At 45.1% G+C, this 24140-nt stretch overlaps 1 protein-coding gene and 2 long non-coding RNA genes across 3 annotated transcripts in view; 1 reads left to right on the top strand and 2 right to left on the bottom strand.

Moving 5' to 3' along the window:
• LOC119914074 (WD repeat-containing protein 36-like) overlaps nt 1-24140 on the bottom strand; it is an 83925-nt gene that overhangs the window by 1128 nt on the left and 58657 nt on the right.
• Nucleotides 52-562, top strand: LOC119914083. Its single transcript, XR_005446724.1, has 2 exons — nt 52-267; nt 373-562. It is a non-coding gene; the product is annotated as an uncharacterized LOC119914083 (long non-coding RNA).
• On the bottom strand, nt 11057-12165 carry LOC119914085. Its single transcript, XR_005446725.1, has 2 exons — nt 11996-12165; nt 11057-11833 (listed from the first exon to the last, which is right to left on the bottom strand). It is a non-coding gene; the product is annotated as an uncharacterized LOC119914085 (long non-coding RNA).

Below are 24140 nucleotides of genomic sequence, written 5' to 3' on the forward strand. Positions count from 1 at the left end.
TCTCTCTCTCTGTGTGTCTCTCTTACTGTCTCTCTCTCTCTGTGTCTCTCTCTGTCTCTGTGTCTCTCTCTCTGCGCAGTCGATCGCTCGGTGCGTCTCCTGAAGGATTGTGGGCCAGCGGCGCTCTCTGTCGAGCTCACCTATCTGACACCAGAGGGGGGCGGGGCCAGCAGCCTCCTTCTCGCCTTCATTCAAATGATTGACAGCATGTTGGCCGGTGGGCGGGACTTTGATCTGGCTCACGCTTACCTGGCGCTTTTCCTGAAGGTCAGCCAATCAGAACGCAGCTGAGTCGTTTGTTTCCTCAGTCTTTTATTGTGAAAATCTTCCCTCAGTTTCCTGTTTGTGATCCTTATTTTTTTTTTTTTTCAGCTCCATCTCCGCTCGTTATCGCAGGATGCCGTTGCCATGGCTGCGTTGGTCCGCCTCTCCTCCCGGCTGGAGACGGGGTGGGCGGAGCTACGGACATCATTCGACCAATCGCTGTGTCTGCTGTCGTACGCCAAGAGTGCACTGCTGTGACACACTGAATATGTATTTGATTAAAAGCTGTTTGATGTTCGTCTGTTTCATTCATTTAAAGCAGCATCGTGTTTTTATCCTGAATATCAGAATCATTTTGATGCTTCACTGACTTCTAACAGGGAGAATGGCGTCTCCGCTCCGGGAAGCTGGTTATATTTGCAACACTGGGGGGAAGTCTATCACGACGTAAAGCTTTAGGTCAGCACGTCACGGCAGCTCGGTTCAGCGAGCTGTAAGAAGAAGCTAAATGTAAAATGTACAGAGTGAGTTCTTTGGAAGAAGCTCTGTATTCTCAGTCATTCATAATTTTAACTCCTCAGGACGAATTCTTTGACAGAATGACCTCTTCTTCTGCAGCCAATCCCATCAGGCGAAAGGCGGGGTTCACCCTGGACAGGTGGCCACAGCAGGGCCACATCTAAACAACCACTCGCACCTGAGGACAGTTTAGCGTCACCAGTTAATTGGCCTGCATGTGTTGGACGGGGGAGGAAGCGTGAGGGTGTTTATAGCTGAACAATAATTAATAGCAGATATGTACAGAAATGATCCTGACGTTACCGGCAGCAGAGGCACTTATCTTAATCTGGGAGCTCTCATCACAGCAGAAACCGGGCTTCAGTGTTCTTCTGCTGAAGCTCTGCCAGAGAAGGTTCCCCTGCTGGCTTTCCTGTGTGCAGGGCTGAGGCCGCCGTGCAGCAGGAGGTGTGGTCTCGGTCCCAGGTGACTCCTGGGGTGGGCAGTCTTGTTTCAGGCAGACCGCAGAGATCTGCAGGACCTGATGTTTCTTCAGACTTTCTATAAACACAAAAGGCCTATTTCTCAAATATTGTTCACAAATCTGTCAAAATCTGTGTCAGTGAGCACTTCTCCTTTGCAGAGATAATCCATCCACCTCGCAGGTGAGGTATATCAACATGCTGATCAGACAGCATGGGGATTGCACAGGTGAGCCTTAGGCTGGCCTCAGTGAAAGGACACAGTGCAGTTACATCACACAGCGTGTTAAGGGTTTTGTGGGACAGTTTGGAAGTTGATACGTCCAACCTGTAGTACATTACAGTGTAAAACCTGTCATCTCCTGTTGCCAGCAGGTGGTGCTGTGACTTTGAGTGAATGTTGGCATGTGGCTGTCATATATGTAAAATTTGGTGTAGATGTGAGTATGTAGACCGCTGTTTGATGGTGAATCATCGATTTTGGACGGCACGCCACGGGCACACCGTTCCACGAATACTCCCCATTTGCACAACTTTTAATCGTCAATGGGTTTAGACCGTACTGCAAAACCTGAAGTCGTTCGGACTAAATGCCTAGGAGGAGTTTGTTAAAGTACAAAGTGTGTGTCTCTCTCTCTCTCTCTCTCTCCCTCCTTCACCCCAACCGATCGAGGCAGATGGCCGCCCACCCTGAACCATGGTTCTGCTCGAGGTTTCTGCCTCTTAAAGGAAGTTTTTCCTTGCCTCTGTCGCCTAGTGCTGCTCTTGGTGGGAACTGTTGGGCTTCTGTAAATAACATCACAGAGTACGGTCTAGACCTGCTCTTTTATGAAAAGCGCTGTGAGATAACTGTTGTTGTGATTTGGTGCTATATAAATAAAATTGAATTGAAATTGAATCAATAGGTAAACCTTTGTCCGGGGGCTGCTCTGTAGGGGGCGCTAGCGAGCCATTTTGCCACACCCATGCACGAAACCCATAAAATACAAAAGTTTTCACCGCGTCTGAATTATGTGCAAAGCTTGGTGAGTTTTCGAGCATGTTTAGGCCCCCAAAACTGAGGTTACTTTGCAGAAAAAAAAATCCCTCGGGCCCTAAATATTATGCAGGTTCACAATGGTGATGGTTTACAGAGACTTCTGTACATTAGTCACTAGGTGGCAGTGTGTTCACATGATACACAAGAGCTTAGTTCTATGAATTAATAACTTGCTCATTTCATGTCATATAAAATAAATATTGTTAAACACCAGGACACTGTGTGCTGAGCGGGCAACATAACAGGGCTCAGCAGCAGCTGCTGTGGACGTAACGTTAGCTAATGGCAGAGGCGAAGAGGACGCAAAGAAGAGAGAAGAGAGTTACTGAGTAAGAGGCAGTCTGACGTTCTTGAACTAAAAGGCTGCAGGACGGATGGCGAGCTGGCCTTCTTTCTGCTGACTACTCCGTTACTTTGCTGTCTTGTTGCTTGATGTTTGGCTGTTAGCAAAGTTGGCGACTTGCTAGTTTTTTATTGTAAGTACTGTAATCACGCAGCTGTCATGTTCACACACTTGATGAAGAATTGTTTCGGGCTGGACCAGCTGAAGACCCAAAACCACTGAGCAGACCTTTCATTTGATAATCTGGATGTCCATGTACAGTCCCCTCCAAAAGTATTGGAAATTCGATCTTAAACCCAAATGTCTTCAGTGAACAACAAAAACAAAGGAATTTGTCTTTCTGTTCCAATACTTTTGGAGGGGACTGTATATTCTTTTTAAAGATATAGGCCTAATAATTGACAACATTAAAACTTAAACAAATCAGATTGCATTTGTAAAAAAAAGATAGAAACGTTTTCTGATGAAACAATCATTTTTAAAACAAGTGTTTTAAAGACCTTTTACAATACTTTTCACAGCCAGGTGTTCTCCAGAGTGGACCCAGTGCCAGGGGTGTAGGAGTGACTTTGAACCCGGGGGGGAAGCTGAAATTCTAGGGGGGTTTGGTATCCTAATCCGATATTTAAAAATTTTAAATAAAGCACTTAAATGCTCATTTCTAATGACTTCTCAAAACAGAATGTGCTTATTAGTTTGGCTGAAAGAGGTTTGAGATGTGCAGTGAGAGAAGATGGAGAACAGACTGGAGAGGGGTATCATGAAGGTGCACAATCAGAGACGGAGAATATAACTACAACAAAACTCCACTGACTACATACCATAAAAAGATGGAACAGCTGCTAGTTAATGTAGCCACAGCTCAAATGTATTCACGTAACGTTACACTTGTGAGCTGTGATATTTCCTGTCTCTCTTGGCCCTGAGTCTCCCTGCAACACGTTTGTGAACACAGAAGTGTCTTCAGTGCAAACTCTGATGACATGCCGTTGGTCTAACAAAGTGTTTTTACTACGTGAGTTTTAGAATAGACAGTATGTCTCCTAGCTGTCCATCCAACTTACAAGCTCCTCAGTTTTTTCTCCTCCTGCTCCTGTGACCTCTGACCTCGTCCTCTTGAAATACTGCAGGACGCTCGTCTCTGTGAGACAATTTTGATTACTTTTAAGTTTTATACATTTTATACACAAACTGACGCCCAAACGAAACAGACTTTTTAATTAGCAAGTACTCTTGTTGAGTAGTGTTCTGGCAGAAGGGATAAAACTCCTGCTATAGCGAGCCCGTTTCCATGCCAGGAATCTATATCTACGTCCTGATGGTAGCAGAGTGAACAATGTGTTGAGAGGATGACTGATGTTGTGTGCTTTCTGTAAAATGGCTTTCCTGTTGAGGTCAGAGAGACTTGTGGTGGGGAGACCAATTATTTTGGAGGCGTTATTTGTGGTGTGTGTAAATTTTTTCTTATTGGTCACAGTGAGTATGTTGAAATAACAGAACAGTAAAGAAGGACGGGTTGAATTATGCTTTTGTAGAGCAGCAGTAGAAGGTGTCTTAGCTTCTCTGCATTGGCTTCCAGTAAAATCCAGAATAGAATTTAAAATCATTCTTCTTACCTGCAAAGCTCTTAATGGTCAGGCACCATCTTATCTTAAAGAGCTCATAGTACCTTACTACCCCACCAGAGCACTGCGCTCCCAGAATGCAGGGTTACTTGTGGTTCCTAGAGTCTCCAAAAGTAGACTAGGAGCCAGAGCGTTCAGCTATCAAGCTCCTCTCCTGTGGAACCAGGTTCCAGTTTGGGTTCAGGAGGCAGACACCATCTCCACATTTAAGAGTAGGCTTAAGACTTTCCTCTTTGATAAAGCTTATAGTTAGGGCTGGCTCAGGTAGTCCTGAACCATCCCTTAGTTATGCTGCTATAGGCCTAGACTGTCGGGGATTTCCCATGATGCACTGAGCTCCTCTCTCCTCTACTTTCTCTCCCTCTGTATGCAACCTCATCCCATTATTGCATGTTACTAACACAACTTCTCCCCTTTCTGGTAGTCTTGTGCTTTCTCGTCCTCTCTCTCCTCCTATCACTTCCTGCAGGTTTTCTGGCTCTGGAGCTGTGGAGTCTGGATCTGTGGTTGCGGGTCACCTGCTGCCCCCGTGTTCCTGCTCGACACCCTCTGCTGCAACGACTATTGTTACTAGTCCTATTGTTATTATTGTTATTATAATCAATAACATTGCGATATCATTAACACTAACAATATCTGTACCATTTTTCATTTAGTCTATAGCACCTTTACTGTCTGTACTGCCTCTTTATACAACCAGAGAAACCGGCAAAGCCTAAGACTATGGGTCCTATTTTAACCATGCGCACGGCGTGAAGCTCAGTGCACAGGGGCATTTGCACTGTTTCCGAATTAAGGGGTGAAAAGTGAGATGAATGCAGAATTCAGCAATGGGCATCTCAGGCAAAGCACTCTTGTGGTTCGAAGCCTACCTCTTCCATCAATGTTTTGTAGCAAGGACAATTATCCTCCTCCCACTGCCTCTCCACAGGGTACCCCAAGGCTCAGTGGTAGGGCCCCTTCTCTTCTCAAGTTACACCAACTCTACCTATCCTTCCCTCCAGACGACCCCAACGTCTCGGCGCGGATCACGGACTGTCTCGACATAACTGCATGGATGACAGCTTGCCACCTTATAACCGATATATTTATAACATATTTAGCTTAGACACTTTTATCCAAAGCAACTTACAATTGCTACATGTCAGAGGTCTCACGCCTCTGGAGCAACGAGGGTTAAGTGTCTTGCTCAGGGACAGAATGGTGGATGGGTCACAGTGGGAGATTGAACCCGGGTCTCTCACACCAAAGGCATGTGTCTTATCCACTGCGCCATCACCACCCTAGCACCTTCAACTAACCTCTCTAAGACTGAACTATTGGTCATTCCAGCCAAGCAATCTATCCACCATAACATCAAACTACAAATTGACTCCACAACCATCACTTCAACCAAGGTGGTGAGAAACTTGGGTGTCATGATTGATGACCAGCTGTCCTTTTCAGACCATGTTGCTACTGTCTCTCGGTCATGCTGCTTTTCTCTATACAACATAAGGAAAATCAGGCCCTACCTCACTCAGTACGCCACCCAGCTTCTGGTACAGACCATGGTTGCATCAACTATTGCAATGCCCTCCTAGCAGGTCTTCCAGCTTGTGCAGTGAAACCCTTACAAATGGTTCAGAACGCAGCAGCACGTCTGGTTTTTGATCAGCCCAAAAGGACTCATGTCCCTCCATTACTCAGTGACCTCCACTGGCTCCCCGTGGCCTCCAGAATCAGATTCAAGTCACTAATGCTGCATACAGAGTGACTACTGGGTCTGCACCATCTACCTAAACTCCGTAATACAAACTTACGTTCCTTCTCGGCCGCTACGCTCCTCCATCGAACGCCGCCTGGCTCTGCCATCCCTTCTTGGTCCCTTTTCTCATATTTGACACCACAATGGTGGAATGAGCAACCAAAAAATCTTGAAAACTCATCTCTTCAGAGAAATCACCTCTAACATGCACTTGCATGACTACGTCAACTTCTTTTATACAGTCTATGGTCCGAATACACTTTTGCTAGTTTAACGGTGGCAGAATGGTCGACACGTCTGGCGCATGGTTCAGGAGTCCTGTACTTAGTCTCTTTGTTAATCACGGGTGTGTTTTGGGTGTTACATTCAATATACCAATGAGAGCGTCACTTATATTCCCTTTAAAAGCACAAGATATTGACTTATTACTATTATCTGTCCCTCATGTCCAGACTGAAATGAGAAAAGGGGCGTTTCAGTATCTCTGTGATTGGAATCAGCTGCAAAATGTCCTGAATCTTCAGGAGCCGGTTTCACTGCTTTCAAAGTGCTTTTAAATGACATGGAGGCTGGCAATTCTGGCTGTAGATGTTATGACTGATTACTCTGATGATCCTGGTTGTTTATTACTTTTGGTAAAAATTTATGGAAGTTTAATATTTTACGACCTTGTAACTCATTACTTATTTTTACTTCTTTATATTGTTATATGTTTTATGTTTTAATGTCTGCAACCTTGTTAATTGTGCTGCTGCCTGTCTTGGCCAGGACGCTCTTGGAAAAGAGATTTTAATCTCAATGAGTTTTTTCTGGTTAAACAAAGGTAAAAAAAAAAGCCAGACAGGCTTGTACCTTGGCACATTGCTATTATAGTGGTGGATTAATGGTGCAAAATAAAAACATAATAAAACATGAATACATTTTCTTTATGATTAGAGAGGCTGCTCTCAGTGTATCCAAATCAATGACATTACGTTGCTGTGCCTGAGTCTCTCAAGGCCACCCGAGATGCGAGCTTGAGGAGTCGAGGAGTAGACGCAAGGAGGGAGGAGTCAAGGAAACAGGCATCTAAGGAATCACTTTAAAGCCTAGTTCACACAACACGATTTGCCACTCGGCGGGCTCGGTCACCATCAGGCTGTGATCAGGGGTAAATCAGCGATCAATCTGCGGTCGCCAGTCATTATGTGTGAACTACTCGACACATCAAAACGGCTCCCGACACATTTGTGACACAACGCTGACGTCTGCCAGATATCTAGCAGCAGATATCTGGAGGACTCGTCCGACTCGACATCCACATCCAGCCAATGAGAGCAGGCGGCTACTTTTTCACTGCAAAACACTTTTTCCTCCCCTGCAGCTCTCTGTAGCTCAGACGATCCCTGCTACCTGCTGATCCAGTCTTTCACCCAGATTCTTTGTCTTTAGAATTTCTATCTTTATAATAACAACCAGCTGTTTCATGTGCAGGTCGCGCCATTTCATGTTTCACATTTCACATGTGTTTTCTTGACAAAATGTGGTTTGGAGACCAGCGTCGGGTGATACAGCCGTGGTCAGCTCGTGTAGTGAGGGACCCCTTGTCACCGATCAGTCACGTAGTGTGAACGTCACAAGACGGCAATTTGTAAAGTGTGAACTGCCATCGGCCGACACTGAGAGTCATGTAGTCTGCACGAACCTTATGTCTGTTAAATCTGACCTGTTGCACAGCTGCATCATCTGTCAGAGCAGCAGAGCAGCTGTCGGCTCTAAAGGCTGCAGATCGTTTCTTCACTATCCAGAAACATGTCTTTCAACATTATAACACATAGAAACATCTCGAGCTTCCAATAAACATCTGTTGACAACAGTGAGATCACAGCAGCCTCATCGTTCACTGCACAGAAACACAGTCACTTTTTTAAAAATGATTTCAGCCCTCAGTCTGACGAGGAGAGAGTTTCATCATCAGTCCCTGAATAAAAGAAGGTAGTAACATTTATCTCATATAGCCCCAAATTAAAACCACAGTCACCACAGGACTCTATTGTTGGAATGACCTGTTCAGACTAAATGGGCTATTATTATAACAGGAAACACAGCAGGTCAGGTCTGAACCCTCTGGTTGATATTACAGCATAATAATTTGACTTCAGCAGCTGAGTGCACTGTTTTGTCCATTGCTCGCTGTAGCTTTCTTGTGTTATATTGATGTACTATGAGTGTTTTCGAGTGTTTACGATTTACTTTGATGATCAGAGAGGCTGCTGTCAGTCATTTAAACATTTCCATCTGTGCAGTAAAGTCACAGCAAATATCCTGGGACAAAACAGAAAAAACCTGCAGTAATAAACTTGACAGGACAAAGAGGAAACAGAATGAAACTTTCAGCTTCTATAATCACGTTTAGACTGTGATGGAGCTCAGAACTGATCAGGAGGACGGCTGCTTTACTCCAAACAGGTTCACTGGATGAACATATACTGTGTGTGAGAGCTTCAGGATGTGCAGAAGAACACAGAACATGAATTAACATTAGATCAGTGTGTTGGGAGATTTAAATATTAATTTATGTTGCTGTGGCTCGTGCGTACATGCGCACAGTGTCAGTGGAGAGACGCTTCATCAGGTTCATTTCTACGATCCTGCTGGCAATCATCACAATCAGCAACATCAGTAATTTCAAAGTGAAGGAATGTGGTTAGAACAGAAATTCAGGAGGCGCTACACAAACAGTGAAGGGCAGAAATCTGATCATGCATGTGACCACTTTAAATAACTAATACAACTCATGAGTACAACAAAAACTCTATAAAGTCCTGCTCCAGCCATGAGTTGGTCCAGCTGCATGTCACACCTCTTCTTAACATGACAGTGGCTGAAAAGACTTCTGCAAAGGATGCACCGGTGTATCCTCCCTTTATAGCTCCTCCAGCAAGCCTCCTCGCTCCTAGAGGTCCATTTTAGGAATTGAGATGTCCTTCAAGATGGCGAGCTGAGATCGATTTCAGGGTCACAGGCTTGAGGATTGAGGAGGCACATTTTGGGAAATGAGAAAGGCCCATAGAGACACCTGCGGATAGCTAAACCAGGAAGTGTCACAAGACGCATCTAAACCAATCACGTTATAAGAAACTGCCGCTAGCCAATCACATTTGAGCTTAAATCCGCGTCTGTACTTTTACGATTGGCTGCTGGTAGAAAGGAAATGACCATATTTGGATCCGACAGCATTGTGCTGTAGAGAGAGAGATTTCCACAACTACTAAATGTATATTTCAGACTTTTTACCCCCACTAGTATGAAAGAAGACATGTTGGGGAGTCAAAGTTGTCCAAAATCTTAAAATTGACCAATGCATAGAAAAACAAAGTTTTTGCCTGCTGTGTCTCACCTTAATGGGGTGCCTCTTACTATCTGAATAATCCTCCCTTTAAATATCAGGAAAGTGCAATTGACTTTAGACCGATTTTGTTGGTCAATGGCTCCATTGCTTTCTGCTGCCTTGAGATAGCAATGTGCCAACAATGCGCCTATCCACACTTCAGTTTAAGACCAACACTCCCATTGCGCACAGATTTTTCATTTTCCTGCCCAGCGCCTTCATTGTTTAAATAGCGAAGGCGCTGGGCAGGAAAATGAAAAATGCATCTGTTGTTTAAATATGCGTATGTAGGAAAGTTTCTGCTAAGCCTTGGTTGAGAGACTCATTACCAGCATGGGCATTACGCTTCCTCCACAACTCAGCTCCTCAGCCAGCAACAGCATTTGACTGTCCAGCCTTCAGCTGGTCCTGACAGCTCAGGGGTGTCGGGAACCAGATGTGTGTTGTCGCTGCTTGCAAGCTAGGATCCACAAACCTGGTTCCTGGTCTGCAAGTGCTTTGGCGGTGGTCCGATTGACACCTGCTCCTGGTTCCTTGTTGGTGGACTGTTGCTGGTCCTGCCCCCATGTCCAGTTGACGGTTTGGCCAACTCCTGACACGCCTAAGCTGCTGCAGACCCCTCACCCTGCTGCCGAGCCTCAGCAGCTATATGATTCTGCCAACGTACAGCTAATCCTCTGCTCAAGTTGGGCTGCAGTCACCCTTTGTTCTCCCTGAATTACAGCAATGCCCTATCCCTGCCTTCCCCCTGAAGACTGCCCCTTTAAAGCTGCCACTGACTTTGACCCCTGACTCACCTGAACAGCAGCAACTGTCCCTTACCTTTGAACACTTGCAGTCCCCATCTACCGCTGTGCTTCAGGAGACAATCATTCCGGATCTGTGCCTCCAGACTTGGCTCTGCCTCCTTCCCCTGACTTTGTTCCACTAAAGCATCCCCTGAATGGTGGGAAGCAGCTGCCTGCCACCACTGAGTTGCAGCCCCATTCAGACTTGGCAGTGCCTCAGCAGCCCCTTGCTTCCTTGGCCCCTATTGGCTTTCCAGCCCTGCAGTCATGTCTCTGGTTCCCAGTTCTCCTGCCCCAGACAGGGGACTGAACTGTTCAGTCCCTCTGTTCTGTCCTTGGCCAATCCATCTGAGTCTCCCCGCCTGATCGGCCTGGGTCGGCGCGGCTTTGCTTCTGAATTGTGCCGGGTGTTTGGACCCCGATACTTAGTTTTAAAATGAAACTATATATTTGTGAGGACTTTTTAAAGAGTGGCGTCTTCAGTAGGAACCAATGGGCTTTGTAGCGACAAGCGGCCCTTCTGCAAGGAAACCCCGCTCTCTCGGGTCACCAACTCCGGGGCCCTTAGCGCATTATGACTTCAGATAGCACTCAGGAAAAAGGGCCACCTCTGATAACGAGCTAGTTTCAGTACTAGGTACTGGCCTGAGCGTCTGTACTGAATGTCTGACTCCAGATTCAGAAGTTTCCTGGTCAGCCACTTCACTCCTCTCTCACTTTAGGTTGCAGAGAGTAGGGCCCTGAACACATCACCTGGAAGGAGTTCCTTAAAGGAGCAGTTTGCTGCTGATCTGTAGTGAGCTGTGTTAATGTCGGCAGTGTGGATGTTAAAGTAGAAGAATACTAACTTACCAGTCCGGAAGAGGAGGAAGAAAATGAAGACAAAAAGAGACGAAAAACTCTTTCTAGTTTCTTCAGCCGTGCACCCAAAGAGAAACTGATTTATTTTCAACAAATGCAAAAACAGAAGCCCCCAAAAGTTCCCCCTTTTTCTCCTCTTTCGCCCCTTCTTTATTTTCCCCTAATTCTTCTTGAGCTCTGGGGTCAGCAACTGAAATAATAATGGGCAGGAAGGACCTCAGCCCTTTTCCAAACGTTCATAGGCTGCTATAAGTTAGCCATCACACTGATTGGTTCTTACATTCTGACCTCACATCCTTCCTCTTCTTTATAGGTACCGTACACTTCCTGCCAGTAGTTGCAACACCCCTTTGCTCTCGTCACAAATGAACAAGAAAAATATAAAACGCATCATGTAGATTCAACAAACTGTGATTGTGTAATCTTCTCATTTCCAAAGCATCCAGAACAGATACAGCAGGTCTCAGTTTAAAAACAAGACTAAAGGAGCATTTCTTCTCTTCTACATCTTAAATGCATCACACAAATGAAAATCACACACAAGAAGCAGAAAAGACATCAATCATGGGTTGTCACCATCTTTTTAAAGAAAAACCTTCCTTCTGTTCTTTAATCTCAAAATGATGTTGCTTTCATTTTCACAGTGGCTGCTGACGTTTAGGCAAATAGTGCCTTCTTTCCTGATTAAAATGATTATCTTGATGTCATCAGGGAATGCATACATGAGACGTCCTTACAGAAGACAAGTCTTAACGTTGACTAAAAATGATAGAAGCGTAAAAAGTAAAACTCTTGACCTTCCCCTCTGCATCACACCTTTTTTCACACCTCCCCTCATGTGCGCTAGATACACAAATGCGTCGTCAGGGACGCTTTAGCTTTTGGTTTAATTTACAGCAAAAGAGTGGACCTTAGCTTCATCTGTACTGGAAACTAGCGTTATTTTGAGACTTGAGACATGTCTGTCCGTACCCAGACAAAGGTTTCTAGAGGCAAAGATGAGGTCCGGCACAAGAGATGCAGAGATACAGGACTTATTAAAGAAATAAAGACAGCATCTCAAATTAAACATCTTTCTTCAAATGTTCTACTTTTGTAATATGAGCTCAGCAGTTAACCATTATCACTCTGAAGGCAAATCATGTTACTATATGGCTTTAAATGTGTCAGGCAGTCAAACTGTGTCTGTGAAGGCCCCCAAGAACCAGAACCAGAGGCTTATCCATCATATAAAAGAGTAAAATCCTGGACTGAGCTGATGGTGGGTTGTGAGGCAGCTGAGATGAGCTCCTTGGAGGTCCTACTCTGCTCCCTGAGCTCCTTCCTCTTCAGTCGGCCCTCCTTCAGCTGCACAAACACCCGGGTTATAATAATCCAGCTCGATGTCCTCCTGCCTGCCCGGCTTCTGCCCCCTGCTGGCCTGGAGAGACATGACAGCACACACATGTGAGTTAGTGCATCACTCCTCCTCTTCTTCAGGTCAGTAAACACAGAGCGAGTGCTTCATCTCAGGCCTCTAAACAACAGACGTGTGTCAGTACCTTACGGTAGAAACAAAGGGCAGCGATCACCAACAGCAGAGTCAGCGGCAGGACGACCACTTTGATGAGAAGACCTGTTGGATCTGATCAAACACATGGACAGACATCACATCACACACCATCATGAGTCCATCAGCTCCCATTAAACACAAACTGTAGAGACCTGAAATCTCCCAAAACCACTTCAGTCCGTCAGGAATCTCTATCAACACATATCTGAACGCAGAATCTGGAGAAACAAGCAGAGCCGTCGCAACCAGAGAAGAAGTTCAACTGCCTAAAGCCTCCAGCTGAAAGGGGGTCCTCGAGAAGGGCTGATTATGTAGGCCTACTTAATCCACAGCAATGACACCTGTATTAGCACCTTTTAAATACTATGATCAGTCGTAAGCCGGAATTCCCCTAACGAGGCCCCGCCCACTAGTTTGCAGCGTAGAAACCTCATGTGTTCATATAGTTGTTGTCCTCCTGGTCCGTCTGTCTGCTCTGTAAAGACGACATCTGTTTCCTGCCTGTCTGATCTAAAGGGGGGTCTCTCCTCTGCTGATCCTCCTGATGCTTCTCCTTTTTGTGGAGTTTGTTTATCTGGATCGAGGCTCTAAGGACAGAGGGGGTCCTTTGTTGGACTGATTATAAAGCCCTCTGGGTAAGAATCTGATTCTGGCCTGTAGAAATAAAACTGGACTCTGGTGAGACTTGTGTATGTGGCCTGACATGTGGGCGTTTCCCTACCACACTAGGATGCAGGACCTCTGCATCTCTGAGTGGGAGTTAAACATGCTCAGTTTACTGACTCCTGTGAGTGCTGTAGCTCCATGCTAATAACTCTGCAAGTCCACAGACCAGATGGCTTCAGTTAGTGCTAGCTGGGGGGACATGGTGGAGGACTCTGATCCTCACAAAATGCAAAGTGACGAACACGCCGGGCACGGCACTGACACAATCAAAAACATCTATGTTAGCTCAGTTTCCAGTGAGTTGCGCCCTCAGGGCCACCGTACATGACAGCAGTCACAGTGTCATTTTCAGTCAGTTTGGACGGATCATCTTTTCCAAAGCTGCATGGAAACAGTCAGTGTGACGTTTCAGCTGCTCTGCTTCAGCTTACCTGAGACAGTGAGAGACAGCCGACGGCTCTCAGAGGAGAAGTCATGAGAAAAAACATGGACGTGATAAACACAGCTGTAGCTTCCTTGGTGGGCGGGCTCTGCGGCAGGAAACAGGAAGTGGGCAGAGTGATTGACAGCTGGCTGGGTGTAGTTGTGTGATGTGTTGGAGGAGGTGAAGGCGAGCTGGAAGGAGCCTCCTGGGTACTGTGGCTGGATGGAGCAGCTGATGGTGAAGTTGGAGCCCCTGGACACCTGAAAGCCCTGCTGCTGGGCCTCGGTGAGCCCGTCCACGGAGGAGGACGCAGAGATGTTGGGCTGAAGCAGCAGGTCTGTAAACACAGATGATGAAAGGTCACATTCACCCTCCGTTCAACAAAATGGCCCCTGAAGAAGGAAGTGATGTCACAGGTCTGACACGGGTAACAAACATGGAGCAGAGCGATGACAGACTGTAAAAGGAGGGACTGGATCCACCTGGTGGGACGTCCCCAAACACAGAGACAGACAGACAGACAGGTTCCTCCAGGTGTGTCCTGTCAGGTGAAGCTTCCAGAAACAAGCCCACCTCTCTACACTTTAGGACGTCACTGTCCTGGAGAACTTTACAGTTCAGTCCAATGGAAACCACTGAGACACTGAGACAGAGGAGAGGACACACTGGAGACATTACTGTCATACATGATGTCATACATGATGTCACTGATGGGCTTACCTGAGCAGGTGAGATCCACGATGGAGGAAGAGGAATATGATGCTGCACACTCCTTCAGAGCAGATCCAGACTGAACACAGTCAGACCTGATCAACCACACAGGTCTGACTGAGGACTCCTCTCTCTCTCCTACAGAAACAGCAGAGCCACAGTCCAGCTCTCTACAGACACCAGCTGCTGTCTCCAGGGTCCAGCCAGATTCAGAGACAGAGACAAAGAGAGGGTAACCCACTGGTCTCCAGTCTCCCTGTTTCACCTCCAGTGTTCCTGCACAGCGACTGGCTCCTCCCACCAACCTGACAGGCTCTGAACAGAAACCAGAGAGTCATCAGTAAAACATTAAAGTGAGTTTCATCAGAAGAGAAATGAAGCAAATCAAAGCTGCAGCTCCTCTTCTACCTGAGCAGGTGAGTCCAACAGCTTTTCCAGGTGAGCAGGTGTTTCTAGCGGAGTCTGAGCTTCTACAGTCCAGGAGAGCAGACTCATGGCCTCCACACTGGAACTTTTTGGTCCACATCGGAGCCTCCACTTCTCCATAGAGCGCCCCCTGGAGGACTGAAGGAGCCCCACAGCCAAGCTCCCTACAGACCACCTCTGCATCCTGCTGGTCAAAGTCAGCTTCACACACTGAGGACCACCTCTGGTTAGACTTCACCTCCAGTCTGCCTGAGCACAGACTAGTCCCGTCCAGCAGCCTGACAGAGTCTGGAGAGATGATAGAAGATGAAATAGAGATAAAGACAGCAGACACAAAAGAAAAACATGTCATGAAACAACAATTCAGTGATTCAAGGTGGACTCAGCACAACTCCAACATCAGTTCATCATTAACAACAGAACACATCTTTCTACCAGCACAGACTGCAGCAAGTTCACCAGCACATTTCCATTTAATACTCTGTCACACTTGTTCTCCACGTCTGAACACTTTCAACATGTTTCCAAACAACAGCACAACATCATCATCTGCAGATTTCTCTGCTCTGTTCCTTCTGCTCAGCTACTCCACAATCTTTGCTCTCCACACAAACAAGTTCAACACTTTTCATTCTGTCTTAATGTTCTAAGAAGATCTGGAACCCAGAAGAAAAAGCTGCTTAGAAAATGCTCCAACAACTCTAACAGGGATAGGGGCTGGACTCTCTCCTTTGAAGGAGCTGCCAGGGTGGAGGACGCCACGTGGGCGTGGAGATACTGACGAGCCCCCGGCTGAGCTCAGCTGTTCAAAGTTGTGTCCAGTAAGCAGGGTTGGGGAGTAACGGATTACAGGTGACGGCTTTACGTAATCGGGATCCAAAACAGTAGCTGTATTCCGTTACGTGGCACACCTGAGGTAGTGTGAGCACATTTCACCTGCTTTCATACAGGTCGGTAAACTGTAAATAACCCAGAACTACTGACTTTATAACATCAGGCTTTACTAACGTGATTCTTTGTTAAGCGTTTAGAGTGTGGACGATGATTTCTGATGTGTGAAGACAGGAAGTCAGTTTGTCCTGTCAATGTTTTCTCGTGATGACGCCATGTTGGTGCTACGAATACCGGACATTTAAAGTTTATGGTGGGAAAGTGTTGTAATGGCTCCTGTTCACTGTAGATATTCCAGATGTCTGTTTGATAAGATGTTTATAATTAATATACCTTGCCAAAATGACTGACTGCAGGTACCTGAATATTGATACGTCTGTTTTCTGCTAAATCTATGGTTAGAACATGTAACATGAACATTTTCTAGTTACATTTCAGTGGACTGTGATTATTACAGAAGGTTAATGTCAGTGTTGACACATTAAAGGGGCAGTACGCCTCAGCTCAAGTTAGATTAGACGTATATTAGACGTAAATGGTAGTGTTTAGAGCAGTTACATCCTGTAAGGAGAAAAGGTCTTTAAATGACTAAAGATGTTTACTGAATGTGAAAGTCAATGGAAATGTGTTTATCACAGAAACAGTAAGTGACCAGAGTGAGAAGAGGTTTTATTGAAACGGTGAGAGTGTTAATATATGATGAAACTTTATTGGACCTGGACATTGAACTGAAATGCTCAGAACAGAAACGTGTTGTGTTGACATGATTTTGAGTTGTTTAATAAAACAACCAGAGAAGCAATCTGGAAGGAAACGAGACGCACCGTCTCTTCATTGCTGCTGTTTCACCTGCTTTCATACAGGTTACATATCTGTGACTGAGGTACCCATCCCTGGGCCCCGTAACAGGTACAGTACAGAAAATAAAGACGTCATCAGATTACAAGTACATCTGGAATTACTCATAGGGATTGCTTTAAGAAGGACGTTTCCATGACACAGAAACGCAGTGCTGTTTGCCTCCGTATATGTTTTTTATCTGCAGTCTGTGGTGTCAGGGCTTAAAGCAAGAAATTTTTCTATGCCTGAAATGTGTTTGGGGTTTACTGCAAAGATGGAGGGTGGGGGGCCAGAGCCTGACTCTGTGTTGAAAAGTGATGGGGACATAGGTGCTCAGACTAGGGGTGTCCCAGGTGAAAAAGAAATATACTTAAGTAGCACTTTTTTTGGATGCACTTATCACATTTTAATTGTACTATACTAAGTGTATATTCAATGTGTTATTTTGGACCAACTTAAAGTATGTTAAGTGTCATTTTAGAAATACTTAAAGTCATCCATCCATCGTCAACCGCTTATCCTGCGTACAGGGTCGTGGGGGGCTGGAGCCTGACTCTGTGTTGAAAAAGTGGTCGTGGGGGGCTGGAGCCAATCCCAGCTGACATCAGGCGAAAGGGACATCCTGGACAGGTCGCCAGTCCCAGAGCCCTTTAAAGAGAGAGTCGCATCAGCTGGGGTCCAAAATGCTACATCGTCACGTGGTTTATGGAGACCGTAGATAGTTCACGGAAGTCCTGGGCCGGCAATCCAAAATGAGCGAGAGAAACAACAAAACAGCGATTTTAAGCAATTTCTGGTAATTTATACAATTAATGCGTTGATTTACAATATTTGCACAGCACAGTGACACGTGTATGTGGTTACATTAATAATATTTTTTAAAAAGGAGGACATATTTTTGACAATAACAGCTACAATCACCTACCTTGTGGACATTTTTTGGCCAACCTTACATTGGAAATTGTGTTCCTCTTGATGTTGAAAATTCAGATCAGATTTACTTTTCTAATATTCCTTTTAGTAATCCCAGGGTACCAGGGTTAATTGATCTTAATGACTAATGTAATCTTTATGACTTCAGATAGAACAGACAGGTGACTATCAATGATTGTCATTTAATAAATCTCCAATAAACTCAGAAAACAGCATGTTAAGAGGTTTGTGTCTGTGAACTGTCTTACAATAGTCTACAGCACGGTTTATTGTGCTGTGTGGAGATGCTGCTGCAGTCGGTCAGAAAAAGGAGTACGAATGTTTGGTTTCCCAGCTGACATGGAGAGGAGGAAAAAATGGTTGACTCAGGTCAACCTTAAAATCACTAAAGAGGCTAACAACAAAAAATCTGTGAGGTACTTTTTCCACAAAGAAAGAACACATCACATTTGGTTTATTAAAACATCACTGCAGATCATCTTCAGGCTCCACTGAACCCCCTGTGATTCTTGTGCTGAGAGGGAGAACGAGTGAAAGGGTTAGACAAACCTACACATCTGTAAAGATTCATCCAAGTCATGTTTATCCAAGAAAAGTTGAATTGGGAGCATCTGGACGTTTCAGAACAAGTCCAGTTGCTCTCAATTCAACCTTTCTTGTAAACGGCTACAGGTTTGATTGAGAAAGTTCTGGATTGTTAAACTTTGGAACTTCAACAGCTTTTGCTGCCAATGTTGGCATCAGTTACTAGATAGTTTGTTATATAGCGCCAAATCACAACAACAGTTATCTCACAGCGCTTTTCATAAAAGAGCAGGTCTAGACCGTACTCTGTGATGTTATTTACAGAAGCCCAACAGTTCCCACCAAGAGCAGCACTAGGAGACAGAGGCAAGGAAAAACTTCCTTTAAGAGGCAGAAACCTCGAGCAGAACCATGGTTCAGGGTGGGCGGCCATCTGCCTCGACCGGTTGGGGTGAGAGAGAGAGAGAGAGGGAGAGAGATGTAAGGAGAGAGAGAGAGAGGGGAGAGAGGCAGCCTACACAATATCCACACAGAGGTACAGACAGTGAAGGTGATGTTGCTATAGACTAAATGAAAAAATGGTACAGATATTTATAATAGTGTTAATGGTAACCATCGTAATGTTAATGATTATAATAACAATAATAACAATAAGACTAGCAAAAATAGTCGTTGCAGCAGAGGGTGTTGAGCAGGAACACGGGGGCAGCAGGTGACCCGCAACCACAGATCCAGACTCCACAGCTCCAGAGCCAGAAAACCTGCAGGAAGTGACAGGAGGAGAGGAGAGGGACGAGAAAGCACAAGACTACCAGAAAGGGGAGAAGTTGTGTTAGTAACATGCAATAATGGGATAAGGTTGCATACAGAGGGAGAAAGTAGAGGAGAGAGGAGCTCAGTGCATCATGGGAAATCCCCCGGCAGTCTAGGCCTATAGCAGCATAACTAAGGGATGGTTCAGGACTCACCTGAGCCAGCCCTAACTATAAGCTTTATCAAAGAGGAAAGTCTTAAGCCTACTCTTAAATGTGGAGATGGTGTCTGCCTCCTGAACCCAAACTGGAACCTGGTTCCACAGGAGAGGAGCTTGATAGCTGAACGCTCTGGCTCCTAGTCTACTTTTGGAGACTCTAGGAATGCTTGCCTTTGGTGTGGGAGACCTGGGTTCGATTCCCACTGTGAGTTAACCGTTAATGTCCCTAAATCGTCTAATTTAGTGGGGGAAGTCCACTAACATCTGTTAATGCACATGTTAAATTGATTCAGTTGTGCGAATAATATATAATCTCGTTTTTTACACGTCTTACCTTTCAAGTACTTTTACTGTAATTAAAATATACTTCTTTAAATTTAACTTGAAATACCCTTTTGTGCTGTACTTGAAGAACAGTTTAAACATATTTTAAACTTCACATAAATGTGTTCCCTGAACATTTTTATCAGCATTTCAGCTTATTAGTAATTTATTACTAGTGTACTCCAAGAGCCACTATTAATATCTTGGGAAGCTGCTTTATGAAACCATTAAGTATGAGAATAAATCATTATTAATGCATTAAAAAATACCTTGCAAAATGCCCTTTTAGCATAATAAAAGTCGGTACAAAATGTATTTTACAACAGACACATACATACAACTAAAACACTTTTGTGGACATAACACAAACATTCAGACTTGCTTAACAACTGCGCTGTCTGCATGTCATTTCACATTAACACAGCAGTCAATTTGTGAAGTACAAAAGTAGCCACAAGACCTCTGATGACAAAACGAGGAAGAGGAGGAGACCCTGTCTGGAGGAAGCCCGGGGCCACCGTCTGGAGCCAGGCCCAGAGGGAGGGCTCGTCGGCGAGCGCCTGGTGGCCGGGTTTGCCACAGAGCCCGGCCGGGCATATCCCGAAGAAGCAACGTGGCACCCCCCTCTCCATCCTTTGGAACCACCATCCATCGGAAGATCTGCAGGGGTCGGGTGCTCTGCCACTTGGGTGGCAGTGAAGGTCAGGAACCTTGACGGACCAGAGCCGGGCAGCAGAGGCTGGAAGGAGACAGAACTTGCGGGAGATGGAGCGCTACCAGTTAGATCTGGTGGGGCTGACCGCCACGCACAGTCTCGGTTCTGGAACCGTACTCCATGATAGGGGATGGACATTTTATTGCTCAAGGTGTGATACTCACAAGTCCCCGGCTGAGCGCCGCTACGTTGAAGTTTACTCCGGTGTACTCGGCAGTAAGTCGGACTCTTTCCAGGTGAGGGTTGGCCTTCGCCAGGGCTGCACTTTGTCACCAATCCTGTTTGTGAAATTCATGGACAGGATATCGAGGCATAGTCGTGGCGAGGAGGGCTTGGGATCTCGTCACTGCTGTTTGCGGATGATGTGGTCCTGATGGCATCATCGGTCCATAACCTTCAGCTCTCACTGGATCGGTTCACAGCAAAGTGTGAAGCGGTTGGGATGAGGATTAGCACCTCTAAATCTGTGGCCATGGTTCTCAGCAGGAAACCGGTGGAGTGCGAACTCCAGGTAGGGAATGAGTCCTTACCCCAAGTGAAGGAGTTCAAGTACCTCGGGGTCTTGTTCAAGAGTGAGGGAAGATTGGCCGGAGAATCGGAGCAGCGGAGGCGGTACTGCACTCGCTTTACCGCACCGTCGTGACGAAAAGAGAGCTGAACCGTAAGGCAAAGCTCTCAATCTACTGATCAATTTTTGTTCCTACCCTCACCTATGGTCATGAAGGCTGGGTCATGACCGAAAGAACGAGATCGTGGGTACAAGAGGCCGAAATGGGTTTCCTCAGGCGGGTGACTGGTGTCTCCCTTAGAGATAGGGTGAGAAACTTGGCCATCCGCGAGGAGCTCAGAGTAGAGCCGCTGCTCCTTTGCGTTGAAAGGAGCCAGTTGAGGTGGTTTGGGCATCTGGTAAGGATGCCTCCTGGACGCCTCCCTAGGGAGGTGTTCCAGGCACGTCCAGTTGGGGGGAGGCCTCAGGGAGGACCCAGGACTAGGTGGAGAGATTATATCTCCACATTGGCCTGGGAACACCTCGGGATCCCCCAGTCAAAGCTGGTTAATGTGGCTCGGGAAAGAGAAGTTTGGTCCCCTGCTGGAGCTGCTGCCCCCGTGACCAGAGCCCGGATAAGCGGATGAAGATGGATGGATGCACAAAAGTAGCCAATTACTTCATGTAGAACAAGATTTTAAATATAATTATTTTTTCACAAGATTATTTGTTTATTTAGTCTGACCCTGTTGACAAAGCAAAAACAGTGATGGTGTGCAGGAGCCAGACATACCTATGAGCACATTGAGCTCGTGAGGCTCCAGCTGGTCCTTTGCGGTTTCCGTGGCTTTTAAGCCATCTGAGTGAGGCGACGATCCCAGGAAGCTCTAAAAGAAAAGAAATGCAGTTGCAAATGAGATATAATAAATATTCAGTTAGGCCAGTACTTCCACCTGGTTTAGTTCTTTATTTGCATATCAACACTGTAATTCTATTCTTATAGAAAATCTTTATTATTCTTCTTCTTTATTTACTTTTCTTGAGCTAGGGCAGGAAATTCCAGCTCTGGGTTTAGCATTAAGTTGGTTAAAGTTGGCAAAGGGTAGGTTCAACTTTTAAAAGTTGAATACAGGATCTATGACCACACAAATGGACATAAAGTTGAGCAGTATTTTATAAAACATCACATGCTTTTATATCGTGTGGTGACGCATTGCAGGACACAAAAACATTTCAAGCGCGGCTTAAAACAGTTTTCACATACCCGTGTACACTTTGACATTGCTTTTATAACTGAATTATTGGTCACTGTAATGATTAACGTTACCCCCTCCATGGCTGCAATGAAGAGAAATCTACAGTGTACCTTTAGAAGATAGACTTTTGAATAGTCTAACACAGATGCTTAGCTGGTGATTCATAGTAGCTTCAGCTAAACTTTGGAATGAATTTATACAAAAAGGACAGCTGTGGTGATGTCTTTACAGACTGTATGGGCAGGAATAATGTATACAGTGACCAATAACTTCCTGTAAACATGGACATGTGAGTATTAAGGTAGACTATAAAAATGCGAACCTTTAGCACACAGACAGCAACATATTAGTTGCATTTATTACTCTCATAAAGACCTCACTGGTCATTTTAACCTTGCAAAAGCAGAATTGAGGGCTCACACACACATGCACAGGCCTGCCTTGTTAAAATCTCATGCATCAAATTCCAGCAACAGGGTTACTGAGACTGTATATTACCAAAATTTTAGAACCATTAAAAACTGCCTTACAGCAAAAAGCAATACATTACTGTAATGTTAATTGTGTTTCTTTCATAACGCGTTACTCCCAACACTATTTATAAGGCAGACGAAAGTCGCTGTCTCGATTATGAAGCTGTTAAAATGCTAATTAACTTTAGCTAATTAATAGGCTATATTAATCCACGTGCTAGCATTAGCTACACCAGAGCTATCCACCAAGGAAAATATTTCCAAACCCAGAGTGAGATCAACTTTCATTAACTTACACAATTGTGTTGTCTTGCTAACAATAATTAAACTTACCAAGAAAGACGATTTCTGCCGGCAGTATCTGCGTCTGTCCTCTCCTGCTTGTACTTGCCAGGCTAGCTCTTTTCACATTTAACTTCTGCAGGAAGCTGATCAGATATTCTTCTCTTCTGTGTTCTTTTATTATGTCTGTGGCGTCCACATTCGCCAAGTCCGGGTCAGTAAAGTAAAACAAAAGAAAACTGAGAAACAAAATGATTTCTGACCAAATATAGCTTCGGTCTCAACGACAGTTAAAGTGGCCATATGTAAGTTTTTCAACCCAATAATGAAAAATTAAGTCACATTTTCATTGCCTTATTGTCAATGGGCTCAAACTCAGTTAGAAATGAAGCACACGCCTGTTTTCTCAGTTTCTTCCATTAGCCACTATTCTGCTTTTAATGTGAGGCCTCCAGGTGGGATTTAGCCCTGTGTGCTCCCGAGCCTCTCAGACTACAGTGTCAACACGGCGGCTAACGACATGCAGTCCGCTAACACCATAAAACAACCGGCTCCCAGCAAAATACAGACTCCACGTAAGGATACAAAACAATAAAGGTTTATGTGCCAAAGCCCATCAGACCAAACAGGTTCAGATGATGTCGAGTAAGAACAAAGTGAGCATTAGTAAAGCTGGAGAAACAGAGAAAGTCACGTTAGCTCGCCGGCTAACGCCGAGCAGTTGCTACTGATATCCGGTGCAAAGTTATGTCACTTTCCACATTACTTCATCAGCTAACGTGACCCATGTTACTATCCTGTGTACCACTGTTGGTTTAGCCTGAAAGGATGTAACGGTAAAAAGCAAATGTGGAGCGATTTGTTTCCTAACGTTAGCCTATAGTGATGCAGCCAGGAGCAGCCAGCTAACACAACTGCAGATACACAGATAGTAAAGATGGTTACTGAATGCAGCAGGCGAGCTAACGATATAGCACGTCGGCTAAGTGCAGTAAATGTAACGTTATCATGTGACGAGCATGGATTAAAAAAACTATTACTGTAACCAAAGTCCTTTTAGGCAAGTCCTGCCACTCGGCCGCTGTGATGGCCACAGCCTTGGCCTCACAAACAGTTTAAGAGCGGTAACCTCATACACTTATTTTTAAACATACTCGAAAACTCACCAAAATTTGCAAACATGTCAGAACTGTTGAAAAATTTCGTATTTTATGGGGCGTCGGATCCGCGTAGCAAATTCACAGCCGCACCGGCAGAGCTCCAGAATGTGCAACTCGGCCGGCTCACACCCGGACGCGCTACAAGTGCGAGGGCCCGCCCAGCGCTGCTTGCAGCTTTAATTTCTGTGGGTTTTCATTTATTAAATCCTTGTGTAAGAAAAATGATATACATGCTGAAGAATTAATAGCAAATTATGAATTTTAATATTCAGAAAATATTAATCCATTAATCTCTCAAGGGGCACCACCCGATATTCTGTTCGCTCAGAGTCTCGGGATTCCCTGAGTATGGCTAATAATTAGACAATTATTCACTAGTGATCAGTTAGTTAACAATCGCTCAATTATCTTAAATCAGTCAGTCAATCTCATATCGAAGGGGTAAATTCTCTTGGCAGAGACTTGGAGACAGGCAATACACACAC

Source organism: Micropterus salmoides, unplaced genomic scaffold (assembly GCF_014851395.1).
Source record: "Micropterus salmoides isolate LMB-PRFRI ecotype aquatic unplaced genomic scaffold, ASM1485139v1 Ms_hic_scaffold_20, whole genome shotgun sequence".
In the NCBI taxonomy this organism is placed as follows: domain Eukaryota; kingdom Metazoa; phylum Chordata; class Actinopteri; order Centrarchiformes; family Centrarchidae; genus Micropterus; species Micropterus salmoides.